The sequence below is a fragment of the Penaeus monodon genome, chromosome 2 (assembly GCF_015228065.2).
Source record: "Penaeus monodon isolate SGIC_2016 chromosome 2, NSTDA_Pmon_1, whole genome shotgun sequence".
Classification (NCBI taxonomy): Eukaryota; Metazoa; Arthropoda; class Malacostraca; order Decapoda; family Penaeidae; genus Penaeus; species Penaeus monodon.
Genome location: NC_051387.1, coordinates 50,534,157 through 50,549,156, shown reverse-complemented (window position 1 = coordinate 50,549,156; position 15,000 = coordinate 50,534,157).

Sequence of the window (15,000 nt, the reverse complement as noted above, 5' to 3'; positions counted from 1 at the left end):
ATTAAAATTTTAAAATTATAAATAATAAAAATTTTTTAAAAAATATATAATATAAATAAAATATATAAAATTATAAAAAAATTTTTTTTTATAATAATAAATAAAAAATAAATAGGATAAAAAAATTTAAATTTTAAATAGGAATATAAAATTTTAAATAAAAATATATAATATATATTTTTTTAAAAAACATTAAAAAATATTATTATAATTTTAAATATAATATATAATATATATATATATTATATATATATATATATATATATATATATATATAAAATAATATATATAATATATAATAAACACAATATATATAATTTTACAAAATATATAAATATATAATATATTATAATATATATATATATATATATATATATATATTATATATATATATATATATATATGAGAGAGAGAGAGAGAGGAGAGAGAAGAGAGAGAGAGAGGGATGAGAGGAGAGAGAAGAGAGAGAGAGAGAGAGAAGGAAGGATAGAGAGAAGATGAGAGAAAGAGATAGAGAGAGAAGAAAGGAGAGAGGAGAGAAGAAAAGAAAAGAAGAGAGAAAGAAAGAAGAGAGAAGAAAGAAGAGAGAGAGAAGAAAATAGAGAAGAAAGAGAAGAGAGAGAGAGACGAGAGAATAGAGAGAGAGAGAGAGAGAGAGAGAGAGAAAGAGAGAGAGAGAGAGACTAAAATACATAAATGAGACATTATGAACGAATAAAAAATAAAAAAACACCAACAACAAAGCAGCTAAAACTAGGATCATAAAATCTAATTTCACATCAACACAACTTCCCCCCCCCCTATCACCTATCCGAGTATCCTCCAACCCCCCCCCCCCTTCTCTCACACGGTTCCCATGCTCGCGTTAAGGAGACCTAGTGAGATGACCACCCTCATGCCCCTATGCCCCCTCCTCCCCCTAGCACCTCAACCTGCCCACGTATCACATCCACCTACCCACAATCTCCTCTTCCTTCGTCCCTTCCCCCCCTCCCTACCCACTACCCCCTACTCCCCCCTCCTCCCCACTACCCACAATTCCTACCCACTACCCTCCTTCCACCCCCTCCCCCTCCCCCCATTCGGGTCGCTACCGCCGAGGACATTATTCATCAAAGTGACGGACTGAACGCTGGGCGGGGTCAAAGGTCAAGCGGAGAAACAAAAGGTCTTTCCGGAGGTCACGCCAAGCCGGTGCGCCACGGAGGAGGATGGCGTCTCGCTCGGCCGGGCTGGGCAGGAGGAGGAGGAGGAGGAGGAGGAGGAGGAGGAGGAGGAGGTGGAGGAGGAAGAAGGGAGGAGGAGGAGGAGGAGGAGGGGAGGAGGAGGAGGGGAGGAGGAGGAGAGGAGGGGAGGAGGAGGAGGAGGAGGAGGAGGAGAGAGGAGGAGGGGGAGGAGGAGAGGAGGAGGAGGAGGAGGAGGAGGGAGGAGGAGGAGGAGGGAGGAGGAGGAGGGAGGAGGAGGAGGAGGAGGAAGAGAGAGAGGAAGAGGAGGAGGGAAGGAGAAGGAGAAGAGGGAGGAAGTAGAGGGGAGGAAGGGGGGGGAAGGAAGGAAGAGGAAAGAAGAAGAAGGAGGAGGCAGAAGGAGAGAGAATAAGAAGAGGAGGAGGAGGAGGAGGAGGAGGAGGAAAAGAAGGAGGAGGAAGGGGGAGGGAGGAGGAGGAGGGGGGGAAGGGGAAGGAGAAGGAAAGGGGGAGGGGGAAGGGGAGGGGGGGAGGAGGTGGAGAAGGAGGAGGAAGAGTAGGTGATGGAGAGAAGGAGGAGGATGAAGGAGGAGGAGGAGAAACAAGACGAGAAAGAAGAGGAGGAGAAGGAGGAAAGGCGATCGTGAAAGATGAAGACGACGATGGAAAGGAGAGAGAAAAAAAAGTTACGGACATCGCATTTTAATGTATTTACTTGTAAATAAACCAAGACCGTAATTTTCAAATTTCTTCTTTCAGTTCTCATTTCTCTTGCATTTCGACGTAAGAATAATGATGACAATAATAAAAAATAATAATAATAATAAAACAATGATAATAAAAATAACAGTGATGATAATAACAATAATAGTAATGATAATAATGGCAATAATTACATTCACTATTATACATACAACAACAATAACAATATTAATAATGATGAAACGAAATCTGGCAGCCGATGATGGCAAGAGGCAAATGTGGTGTGCAGTTATAAAGTAAAGTAAAAAAAAAGTCTCCTCCCTCCGCTTCTAAAAAAATGAAAATAAAATAGAATAATAAATAAATAAATAAATAAATGAATAAAAGGGAATATAACACAGATAAGACTGAATACGACAAAATTACGCTTAATCGAGCGATTCACCTTCCTAACACCCAATTTATCGCTATCCATTTTTTTCCTAAGTATATGTAGACATTTAAAAATGACTTATAACTGAAAGAATAAATACATGAAATTAAATATGGAACTAACCATCATAAGAATAACAACACATATACATGAGAACAAGGATACTTCATAAGAATAAGAATAATGATAATAATGATAAGAACGACACTAGTAACGATTAATAAACAAAAGCAACTAACAACGACAGTAAACATTATCAATCCAGGGGGAAAATATATTTAATTACATACAAGAAAATAAAATTCATATTTATAATAAAGCAAATATGGCTAACGAATGTTTTATGGCAGTTCTGGCAAAATCGAATAAATGTGAGGATTATAATTAATTATTATTAAGACAATGCAGTCTCTGGAATATTTGGACGGTGAGTAAAAAAAAATGCAATGTTAAAACATATTCACCATTTTTAGATATCAAATCTCTATTGAAATTATTTTTAGACAATTTACCTTTTGTTGTTCTTCTGGGAACTTTCCAGTTATCTATCTATTTTTATGTGTATATTCACTTTTCTTTTCCTCGCTTGCTTTTTCACAAAATACTTTCAACATCCACCTCCACATTTCTTCTTTTTTTTCTTAAGGAGAGAGGAGAGAGAGAGGAGAGAGAGAGAGAGAGAGAGAGAGAGAGAGAGAGAGGAGAGAGAGAGAGAGAGAGAGAGAGGAGAGAGAGAGAGAGGAGAGAGAGGAGAGAGAGAGAGGAGAGAGAGAGAGAGAGAGAGAGAGAGAGAAGGAGAGAGAGAGAGAGAGAGAGAGAGAGAGAGAGAGAGAGAGAGAGAGAGAGAGAGAGAGAGAGAGAGAGAGAGAGAGAGAAACAGAAAAGAGAGAAAATGAGAAAAAAGGGAAGGGTGAGAAAGAAGAGAGAACAATTGGAGAAAGAAAAGTGAAAGAAGGACAGCAAGAGAGAAAGAAAGAAAGAGAGAAGAGAAAGAGACAGACAAGCTACCTCGGAGAAAGAGAGGAGCCCTGCCATCCCCATCCCCATCCTCCTCCGCCTCCTCCTCCTCCTCCTCCGTAATCATATATTCACACGAGTATCCTTCGCGCCGTAGGTAGGAAGGGAGAGGGGGAGCGGGGAAGGAGGGGGAGGGGAGGATAAGCTACTGCCGGATATGTAGGCCTACCCCTCATAATCACGGGGGCTCATTACGAGGTAATTACGTCTCCATATTTCGAGGGCGAGCCTGTACTATACATGGGAGACGAGAGGAGGAGGAAGGACGGGCAAGGGAGGAAGAAGGGAGAGGGGAGGGGAGGGGAGGGGAGGGGAGGGGAGGGAGAGAGAAAGAGAGGGGAGGGGAGGGAGGGGTAGGAGGTTGAGAGAGGAAGGATGGAAGGGTGTAGGAGGGAGAGGGAGGGAGGGCATGAGAAGAGGGAAGGGGGGAATGAAGGAAAGACACACAGGAGAGGTGGGAAGATGAGAAGGAGGGAGAGGAAGGAAAGACAGAGAAGAGGGAAGAAGGGGAAGGAGGGAGACAGACGGAAGATAGGAGGAGGAGGGAAAGAGATCCATGAGCGGTGGGGAGATGGGAAGGAGGGAGACTAAATGTAGTAGGAGGAGTAGGGAAGGAGGACGATGGAAGGAAAGGAGGGAGGCAGACGGATGGAGGAAATGAATGAAGGAAAGAGATTCACAGACGAACATGGGAAGGAGAAATACGGTTTGGTGGAGGGAAGAAGAGACGGAGAAGAGGAGGAAGGAGGAGGAGGAGGCGAAGGGGGAGGAGGAGGCGAAGGGGGAGGAGGGGGCGAAGGGGGAGGAGGGGGCGAAGGGGGAGGAGGGGGCGAAGGAGGCAGAACACGTCCGGCGTGATCTACCTGCCCTACGCTCGGGCCTTATCTCGTCCTGCCGTTTGTCCTCAGGTGGCGTATCTTTTTGTATCTTTGTATCCCTGTGTCTTTCGAGGGATCTGCGCATTTTAAAATTTATACTTATATTATTATTTATATTAGATACGGGTACATAGTGGTAAAAAAAAAAGAAAAAAAAGAGAAGAAAATCATTATTATTATTATAATGATTGCAATAATAACAATAAAAATAATTACAATACTTACAATGAGGAGAACAATGATAATATTAACTAATAAAACAAAACAAAAACAATAATAATAACAATAAGTTTAATAATGATAATTACAATAATAACAATAATGGTAATAACAATAACAATAACAAGAGAAAAGAGCAACAATGATAACATTAACTAATTATCATATTCTGATGATAAAGAAGGATATGATAATAAATTACAGGCTACATATACTTCGCATCTGTCTATTTATCTCCATACTGTATGCAGACACATGTACACACACACACACACACACACACACACACACACACACACACACAAACCCACAGAGGCGAAATGGGCGGACGGGCGGACGGGCTAGTGGGCGTGGCGTCGCTTATCATGAGCGTGTAATTGTGCGTGGCTGTCTGGGTGGGTAGAGGGGGGTGGGTAAGGTGGGAGAGGAGGGGAGGGGAGAGGAGAGGAGAGGAGAGGAGAGGAGGGGAGGGGAGGGGAGGGGAGAGGAGAGGAGAGGGAGGGGAAGGGAGGAGAGAGAAAGAGGAAGGGAGGATAGAGGAGGAGGATAGGATGGGGTAGGATGGGAATAGAGGGGAGAGAAAATGGAGGAAGGAAAGAAGAAAGGAAGGAAGAAGAGAGAAAGGGGAAGGGAGGGGAGATGAGGATTGGGGAGGGAAAGGGGATGGGAGGGGAAGTGAGGAGAGAGAAAGAGGAAGGGAGTGGAGAGGACGAAGGGGAGGGAAGAGGAGATGTAGAGAGGGAGAGTTCGAGGGAAAGGGGTGGAGGAGGGCAGGACAGAGGAAGAGAGGGGAGGAGAGGTAAAGGAGTAGGAAGGGGAATGTAAGTTGAGGGGGGAGGGAAGGGGAAGGGAAGAGATGGAATAGGATGGGATAGGATAGGGTAGGATAAGATGGGATGGGAGGAGAGGGAAAGGGGTAAAGTAAGCTAAAAGAGAAGGTAAGGGAGGGGAGAGAAGGGGGGAGGGGAGGGAATGGGGATGACGGGCCTAAGATCAAGAAGAGTGAATCCCTGAATCCCATGAATAAGTGAGGGACGATGGGGAGGGGGTGAGGGGGAGGGGAAAGGGGCACAGAGGAAGGGAAAAGGAAGGGGGAGAGGGGGAGGGGGTGGGGCAAAGGAGGTAAGCAGGGTAAGAAGAGGTAAGAAAAGGGGGGGGGTGCGGAGGGGGAGAAGGGGAAGGAGAAGTGAGTTAATTAATAATAATGAGGCAAGTATGAGGATGTCGAGCCCATCTGGGTTTCCCACGGGAAGGGATAGGAGTAGGGGGCGGGGGGGGGGGTAGTGTGTGGGAGGAAGAAGAGGAAGAAGAAAAGAAAAGAAAAAGAGTATTGGTAGGAAAGAAGAGAATGGGAAACAAAGAAGGGAGTGAAGGGAGGAAGAAACTATGAAAGGAGGGAGAGGAATAAGGATAAGAGAGAGAGAGAGAGAGAGAGAGAGAGAGAGAGAGAGAGAGAGAGAGAGAGAGAGAGAGAGAGAGAGAGAGAGAGAGAGAGAGAGAGAAGTGGTAAAATCAGAAAAAAAGATAAACGATAAATAGATTTATATAATTAAGTGAAATTAGGCAAGGGATATATAATAGATAAGCAGAATAATGAAACGAAGTTAATAAAATTAGAAAAAAAAAAAAAAAAAACGTAAATGAAACGGTGTGATTGAAGCAAGAGAAGAAAATAAAGAAAAACATAGATAGAAGAGTGTGCGAATTTAGAAACATTAACAAGTACAAAAATAAGCAAAACGAAATGAGTGAAATACCGTAATGGCAGAAACAGATACACAAAATAAAAACAGAATAAGCGAAATAAGAAGAAATAAACAAACAAACAGACAAACGAAAGAGAACGAGAACAAGAGACACGAACAAACAAGGTAAGAATAGGCGAAGAAGGAATAAAAGAGAGAAGCAGCAGAGAGAACAGGATGACGTCAGGTGGGAAGGGAAGGAGACAAGCGAAATGAAGGGTCATAAAAGGGGGAAACAATAAGAAACGGAAGAAGGGGGAAGGGAGGAAAGAAAGTGGGAAGAAGGGAAGGGGGAGATTGACGCATTTCTTTTACTTCTTCTCTCCTACTCCTCTTTCTCTTTCTTCTTACTCCTCTTTCTCTTCTCACTTAATCATACATGTTATATAATCTAATAAAATAATAATAAGTAATAATAATAATAATAAATAATAATAATAATAGTAATAATAATAATAGTAATAATAATAATAATAATAATAATAACAATAACAACAACAACATTAAAAATAAAAATAAATAATAAAAATAATAAAAACAACAACAACAATAAAATCTAAAAAAAAGAAGAAGAAGAGAAAAAAGAAACCTCGCGGGAAAATATTAGTGAATTAACCTAGTCTCGCCTCATGTCAACAAAAATCCACGTTTCAGAAAATGTGAATCGCTTTTGACGTGAAACAAAATGTTTTTTTATGCGCGTGACTTCCTTTTCGAAAAATGGAAACGGAAGTGATATAATGCACACGCGAATAACGAGGTAGAAAAGGGGAATTAAAAGATGTAATTAAAGACAGTGGAAGAGGAAGAAAATTGATATAAAAGATAAAACTATAAAAATAAAACTACAATCGATAACCATAAGCATATGAATAGAAAGGGTATTAATGGGAACAGATATAAAGGTCTGTGTGTGTGTGTGTGTGTGTGTGTGTGTGTGTGTGTGTGTGTGTGTGTGTGTGTGTGTGTGTGTGTGTGTGTGTGTGTGTGTGTGTGTGTGTGTGTGTGTGTGTGTGTGTTGGTGTATATATATATATATATATATATATATATATATATATATATATATATATATATATATATATATATATATAGTGTGTGTATATATATATGATAGTAAACAAAAAATAATTACGCAAGAAATGGGAAATATGAATAAGATAAACAACGAAGGAAACAAAATAGACAGAATGGCGGGGGAAAAGGAAAAGGAAAAGGAAGAGGTGGAGGAGGAGGAGGAGGAGGAGGAGGAGGAGGAGGAGGAGGAGGAGGAGGAGGAGGAGAAGAAGAAGAAGAAGAAGAAGAAGAAGGTAAAACGATAAGATGATAGTCATGAGAAACCAATGAATATATAAATCAGAACAGACATACGTACATACATACATTATATGTACAAATGCATGTATTTATTCAATTATGTTTAGGAAATGTTTACCTATATTCATCTATCTATCTATCTGTCTAATCATGTACGTAATTAACATACTACCTCAGCGATTATAATAGATAAATAATGACAATAGCAATGAAAATAGACAATGGTAATAATGAAATTGTGATAATGATAACAATAATGATAATATCACTAATGACAATGATGATAATGATAATAATAATAGTAATGATATTCATAATAATGATCATAATATTAATGGTGGTGATGATTGTTATTACTATTATCCGTAAAAATGACAGTCCTAACAATGGTAGTAATAATAGTAAAATAACTTATACAACAATAATAGTAACAATAACAATCATCCTGCCTTTACCGAGCCACTGGTCCTATACCCAGGAACTCGCTCGCTCTCTCCCTTCCCCTTGCCTCCCCCTATTTCTTCTTCTTCTTCTCCCTCCACTCTTCACTCTTCTTCTCTTCTCCTTCCTCCCTCTCCCCTCTCTCTCTCCCCCATGCCGTCTCTACCCACACTCCCTCCCCCCTCTCCGCATGCAGTCTCCCCCCCTTCCCCCCACTCCCTACCCCTCCCTCTCAACCCCCCCCCCTCTCCCAAACGGACAAGCTCCATTACGCCGGCCGCCCGTACCCGGTGGCAAATCCCCGACGTGCCCCATATGGCGTCGGGCATTTCTCGGATGCTTCCTTAAATTAAGCTAGGAAGAGGAGGAGGAGGAGGAGGAGGAAGAGGGAGCTGGAGGAGGAGGAGGTGGAGGAGGAAGAGGGAGGAAGAGGGAGGAGGAGGAGGAGGAGGAGAGAGGATAAAGAGGGAGGAGGAAAAAGACAATGACTTCAGGTCACAAAACGCCCAGGCACGAAACGCAGAATGAAAGACCAACACATTTTGCTAAACAATAAAACGGACTTTCTCTCACCTTATTTATTCAACCTAAATTAATCAAGTGATTAAAAAAATCAATACACTAATACAAGCTGATAATACTACCGATATCGCAACTCATGGTGATAACAGTACAGATAGTTAGTAATAATAAAATATAACAAAGCAAACACATCCAAAAAAGTAAAATCTCAAGACACACTTTACCCTCGCTTCCGACACCAATTTCATTCTTACCAAAGTTATCTTTTATCGCAATAAACCTTAACACATTGCTCCCCCCTCCCCCTTTTATTCGCATCCGTCCCACCTGCCAGTTTCCCCCTCCCCTACCCCTTCCCCCTCCCACTTACCCTTACCTCCCACTCTCCAGTTCCTACTTCCCCTTTCCCCTCCCCTTATCCCTCCCCTCTTCCCCACCCCCTCCTCCAGTTCCTACTTCCCCTTCCTTCTCCCCCTTCCCCTCCCCCCCCCTCCCCCTTCCCCTCCCTCGCGTCTATCCATCTAACAACTCCTGATAAATTTTCCATTAAGCACTCGCGAGTATTTGTGCTGGATCGCCGGCCGCCAAGGCGTCTCGGACCTTCGGGTTACGTGCCGCTCTGTGGGCACGCACAAACGCACACACACACAGGCTCTCTCACACGTACGTTCTTGCTCTCACACATTGTCCGTCCGTCTGTCTCCTGTCCGTGTTTGTCTGTTTATATGTCCCTGTCTGTCTGTCTGTCTGTCTTCTGTCGGTGTTTGTCTGTTTATCTGTCCCTGTCTGTCTGTCTGTCTGTCTGTCTTTTGTCCGTGTTTGTCTGTTTGTCTGTCTGTTTATCTGTCCTTGCCTGTCAATATGTCTGTCTGTCTGTCTGTCTCATTCACGCTCACATACAAATACGTGTATAAATGCACACACACATATAAAAACATACACAAATACCTTTACACATATAACACATATTGTACTGGTATATACAGTGAAGTTATGAGACCAAGATAATAAAATAAAATAAATGTGAAAGATTCAGAAAAGAAGAACAATAAAAAGTAAAACAATGAAGAACAGTAAGGAGGAAGAGGAGGAGCAGGAGGAGTGGGAGCAGGAGGAGAGGCAGGAGGAGGAGGAGAGGGAGGAAGAGGAGGAAAAGGAAGAAGAGGAGGAGGAGGAACTGGAGGAAGAGGAGAAGGAGGAGGAGGAAAGAAAAGAATGGAGAGGAACAGGAGGATGTGGAGGAGGAGGAAAAGGTGTCGAAGAAGGAAGAGGAGGAGGATGCAAAAGGGGAGAGGAGGTGTCGAAGAAGAAAAGAGGAGGAGGAGGTAGAGGGGGAAGAGCTGTATAAAAAGTAAAGGCTTAGGAGGAGGAAGAGGAGGTAGATGAAGAGGAGGAAGGGATATCGAAGAAGAAAGAGAAGGAACAGAAGAAGGAGGAAGGGATGGAGGAGGAGAAGAAAGAACATGAGGAGGGAGGTGCAGATCAGCACGTGCTTTCCAAGGATATACCACTTAAGTCGTTCAGGTAGACGCTTTTTGCATGAGGAAAAGGATTTAGAAGAAGCCATGCTTATATTAGAATTTTTATCCATTAACTTTTCTTCTCTTTTCTACTTTTCCTCATCTATCTATTTACATATCTATTCAATAACAACAAGAACAACAATAATAATAATAGTAAAGATCATATTAATAGTAATAACAATAGCAATAATAATAATAATAATAATAATAATAATAATAATAATAATAATAATGGTGAGATGATAATATTAACAATAATGAAATAATAATAACAAAACAACAACAATAATAAGGTTAATGATAATGATAATGATGATGATTATAATCATAAGAATTATAATATCAACAACTAAAACAATAGGAACAATAATAAAAATAATAACATGAAAAAATGACGAAGAATGTGATGGAACATGACGAGGAGGAGGAGAAGGAGGAGGAGGAGGAGGAAAAGGAGGAGGAGGAAGAGGAAGAGGCGGAGGAGGAGGAGGAGGAGGAGGAGGAGGAGGAGAAGGAGGAGGAGGAGGAGGAGGACGGCGACAACGATAAGAATGAAAGGATAAAGAATATCAAAGAGGAAGAAAGAAAAAAAAACGAGAAATACAAGATAAAAGACGTCATAAATGAATAAAACAAAAATTAAGAAAATATACCTAACGCTTCGCCAGGTGTTTTGTGGCCTGTCGGTAAAACACTCTCTTTCTCATACCAATTTGGGAAAGCTCAAAATTAAACGAGAAGAATAATGTAATATGACTTAAGACCAAGAGTTTTTTTTTTAATGAAGTCTCACACATCAACGAATTTCGTTTTAATACTAATAATATCCTCACTATTATTAATATTCTTACTAAAATTACAATTACCATTATCATATGTCTTGTTAACATATATTCATACAATAATGCATATTCTTAACATAAATATTCGTATGAATGGTATTCTAGATTGAATAAGACTGCAGTTCACGATATATAAATCTACTGCAATAAAAAGCCTGATCCGATAGTGGTAAGAACATAGTAGTAATAGCAATAATAATAGCAGGAGTAGTAAAAACGTAATAGTACCAAGAGTAATAATAGTGGTAAATAAAATATAATAGTATTAAAACACGTAGTGGTTGTAGAAATAGTAATACCTGTAATAGTAGTATCATTGAAGTAGTAATAGTGGTAATAGTAGTAGTTATTCCAAATACTCCTCACAATTTTGCTGTTATGACAATTATCTCTCATATCATCATTACTGTCAGTATCACTACTGGAATCGCTGTTAAAATGAAAATGCAACAAAGTAAACCAATGATGAATGAACCAATTAACACGCAGTCGAGTACATGCATCCAGTGCATTAGCGTCACGTGGAATAATCAGGCCGATCAACTGCTTCTTGTTAATCTCCCGCCCTTTCTTCTGTTCTATTTCCCTCTTCTTATTTCCCCTTTTCCTCTTCTTCTTCTTCTTCTCCTCTCCCCTTCTCCTTCCTCTTTATCTCCAACTGCTCCTTTCTCTCTTTTTCCCTTCTCCTCCTCCTTCTCTTCCTCCTCTCCACCTTCAACCCCAACCTCTTAACTTCTTTCTTCCTCTCCTCCTCCTCCTCCTCCTTCTCCTACTGCATTCTGGCCAATCAATCATTACCCCCAAATCCGTAATTAGGGATAATTAATTATGGCTGAACGTCAGTCCTTGACGGTGATTGAGCCGTTTTCCGAATGGATGAACTCATTAAAAAGAAGAAAAAGTGAACTGTAACTAGTAAGAAAAGGAAGGAGAAAAAAATAAGTGATGATAATAATGATAATGAAAATGATGATGATGAATAAATGAATACATAAAAGTGACTGAACTCTAATAACATCGACGATAACATACGGAGAACACATGAAGAACAAATGAAGAACAAATCACACAAAACGGAATACAAATAATTATTGGTCTTGTAACGCCCCCCTCCTCCTCCTCCTCCTCCTCCCTTTCCCCCATAATCTTTTTATCTCTCATTTCTTATCTTTCGCCTTCTCTTTTCTCCTTCTGACTTCCGATCACTTATCTTCTCCCTTTTCCCCCCTTCCTTATCTATTTATCCTTCTTCCTCTTCTTTATCCTATACCTTCCTCCTTCCTCTACTCTCCTGATTCCCACCTCTCTTTCCCTCCCTCCCTCCCAACCCCCTAATACACTCTTCCTTCCTCCTCCCTCCCTTCCCCTCCCCTCCTCTCCACTCCATCTCCCTTCCTCCCTCTTCCTTCCTCCCTCCACTCCTCACTCCACCTCTTCCCCCTTTCCCCTCTCCCTCCTCCACCCACCTAACCATTCCCTCTCCCCTCTCCCCTCCCCTCTCCTCCTCCAACCCCTAACTCATCTCCCTCCTCCTCCCCCTCAACCTCTCCCCCCTCCGACAAGCCCCCCCATTTCCAAATCTCTTCATCTGTCCTCACAAACCCCTCTCGACCCCCCTTTCCCCCCATCAAACACCACAATGACGCAAGAAACGGAATTTGACGAATGGGGTGATGGAGGAGGGAGGGAGGGGAAGATGCGAGGGCGAAGACGCAGAACACGGAGGAGAAGGGACCCAAGAGAAGGAGGAGAGAGGACGAGGAGGGAGGAGGGAGGGAGGGAGGGAGGGAGGGAGGGAGAGGGAGGGAGATAGGGAGAGGGAAGGGCGGAGGGAGGAAAGGAGGGAGAGAGGGATGAAGGGAGGGAGAGAGGGAGGAAGGGAGGGAAAGAGGGAGGAAGGGAGAGAGAGGGAAGAAGGGACAGCGAGAGGGAGAGTAAGCAGCGAGAGGCAGAGGAGGAGAGAAATGGGGAAGGGAGAATCGGTTAAAGGGGAGGGAAGAGGAGAGAAAGAAAGAGGAAAATAACGAGAGAAGGAGGGGAAACGGGAGTAAAGGAAGAGGAAAAAGACAAAGCAAGAGAAAAGAGGGAAAGAAGTGAGAGAGAGAGAGAGAGAGAGAGAGAGAGAGAGAGAGAGAGAGAGAGAGAGAGAGAGAGAGAGAGAGAGAGAGAGAGAGAGAGAGAGTAGAAGAAAAACAGAAAGAAAAAAAAAACAGAAAGCAAACAAGCTCCACCCACCCACAAAAAAAAAAAGAAAAAAAAAAAGCGAGAAAAAAAGAAGAAGAAGAAGAAGAAGAAGAAGTAGAAGAAGAAAACAATAATAATAAATACAGAACACGTAGCAAGAGAAGGCCCCCCGACCCTCTCCCTCTCCCTCCTCGGCCGCGTTCACTGCCGAGCGTATCTCGTAGCTGTCTATTTAAGGGCCTGGCGTTCGCTCGCGCGCGCTGCACACCTGCCGTTCGCAGCTCGCGGGGGTTGCTCATCACTTGTTTATCTGCGTGCAACGAGGGACAACGGCAACAAGTGTTTTCTTCAACGCGGGGGATACGTGTGCAGTTGCATATTTTGAATATGCTTAACGATGCAGGTACGTAGGCGAGTGATATGAAAGTAAATTATTAAAGGGAAAGAAGGGAAACAAGTTGAGTATAGAGAGAGAGAGAGAGAGAGAGAGAGAGAGAGAGAGAAGGGAAAGATGGTAAAGAGAAGGTGAAAAGAAAAGGAAACAGAATGAGAAGGAAGAGATAAAGAGAATGATGAGAAGATAGAGAACTACAAAGAGAGAGGGGAGAGGGGAGAGAAGAGAGGGGAGAGGGAAGAGTGAGACAATGAGAACCTAAAAGGAAGATTGAGCAGAGAAAATGGATGAGGAGAAGGAAGAAGGTAGAAAAGAGGAAAGAAGAGGACTAGGTAAAAGCATGAAGAGGAAGAAAAAAAGAAGAAAAAAAATTAAATGAGGACGATCCATCACACAAAGACACGAAAGATCCAGCATCCACGGCGCAGCATCCCTCATAATATCATCTCGAACCTTCCTTCTCCCCACCCTAACCCCTTCTTCCTCCCCATAGACGCCAGGCGAGCATCGTGGACCGCGCGCCTCGTCGGGTAATTCACCCTTTCCGCGCAACGCCAGCGGCCGAATCGACAGCGGAATGGCTGATTTCGCCGCTGACAAACGCCCTCCCCCCCTTTTTCCTCTCCCTCATCCTCATCCTCCCCCCCACCCACCCCCAATCGGCTCACCGTTAGCGGCAGCGGCGTCACCTCGCGAGCCCCGGCCAGCGGTCAGTCGGCAGCAACACGACGGACGGGAAGGTATAAACTTTTATTGCCGTGACATGGGTGATTCCGCAGGTGACAAGGGCCGCGCGAGAATCACCCTTCCGCGCCCCCGTCGGAAGGACTCTGTTCGCTCGCTCTCTCTCTCTCTCTCGTTCTCATCTCCCTAAAGTGGATGGGAAGGAGAGAGGGGGAGAACGCAGGGAGAGGAAGGGAAGGGAAGAGAGACATATGGAAGTGGCCTCATTAACACAAGAGGATGGACAGACACAGACAAAAGACATACATACATACATTTACGTGCACGTACTTACGCACAATCACACAGACACACCCCTCCCCCCTTCGCAACCTCCCAAACACAATCCTTCGACTCCTCCTACAACTCTTCCCTCTGACAACCCCCCCTCTCCCCCACACACACATAGAATTTTTCCCACATACATACATAGAATTTTCCCCCCACATCCCTCCACTCCCCACTCATTCCCACTCTTAGCAACCCACCACCCCACTCCATCTTCCCAAATCCTCCCCCCCCATTCCACCCCCCCCCCCCCGCACATCCAGCCCGCCTCACCCACCCACCCACACATACATCCCCGCCGACATATGTAGCGCGACGGCTCCTGTTACCTGTGTTCCGCATATGTAATGAAGGCGGGAGATGGATAATGGCGCGGGCATCCACCCTCCCATCCACCCTCCTTCCCTCCCTCCCCCTCCCCTTTCCCGCCGCGGCCACGCCAGCTGACGCTCCGGCGGCGGAACTCTCGCTTTCGAGGGAGAGCCTCCGCGGGCGGCGACGACGGCGGCGGCGGCGGCGGCGGCGGCGGCGGCGACGGCGGCGGCGGCGACGGCGGTGATTCGGGCCGGATCGTCCCTTCCGAATCGGT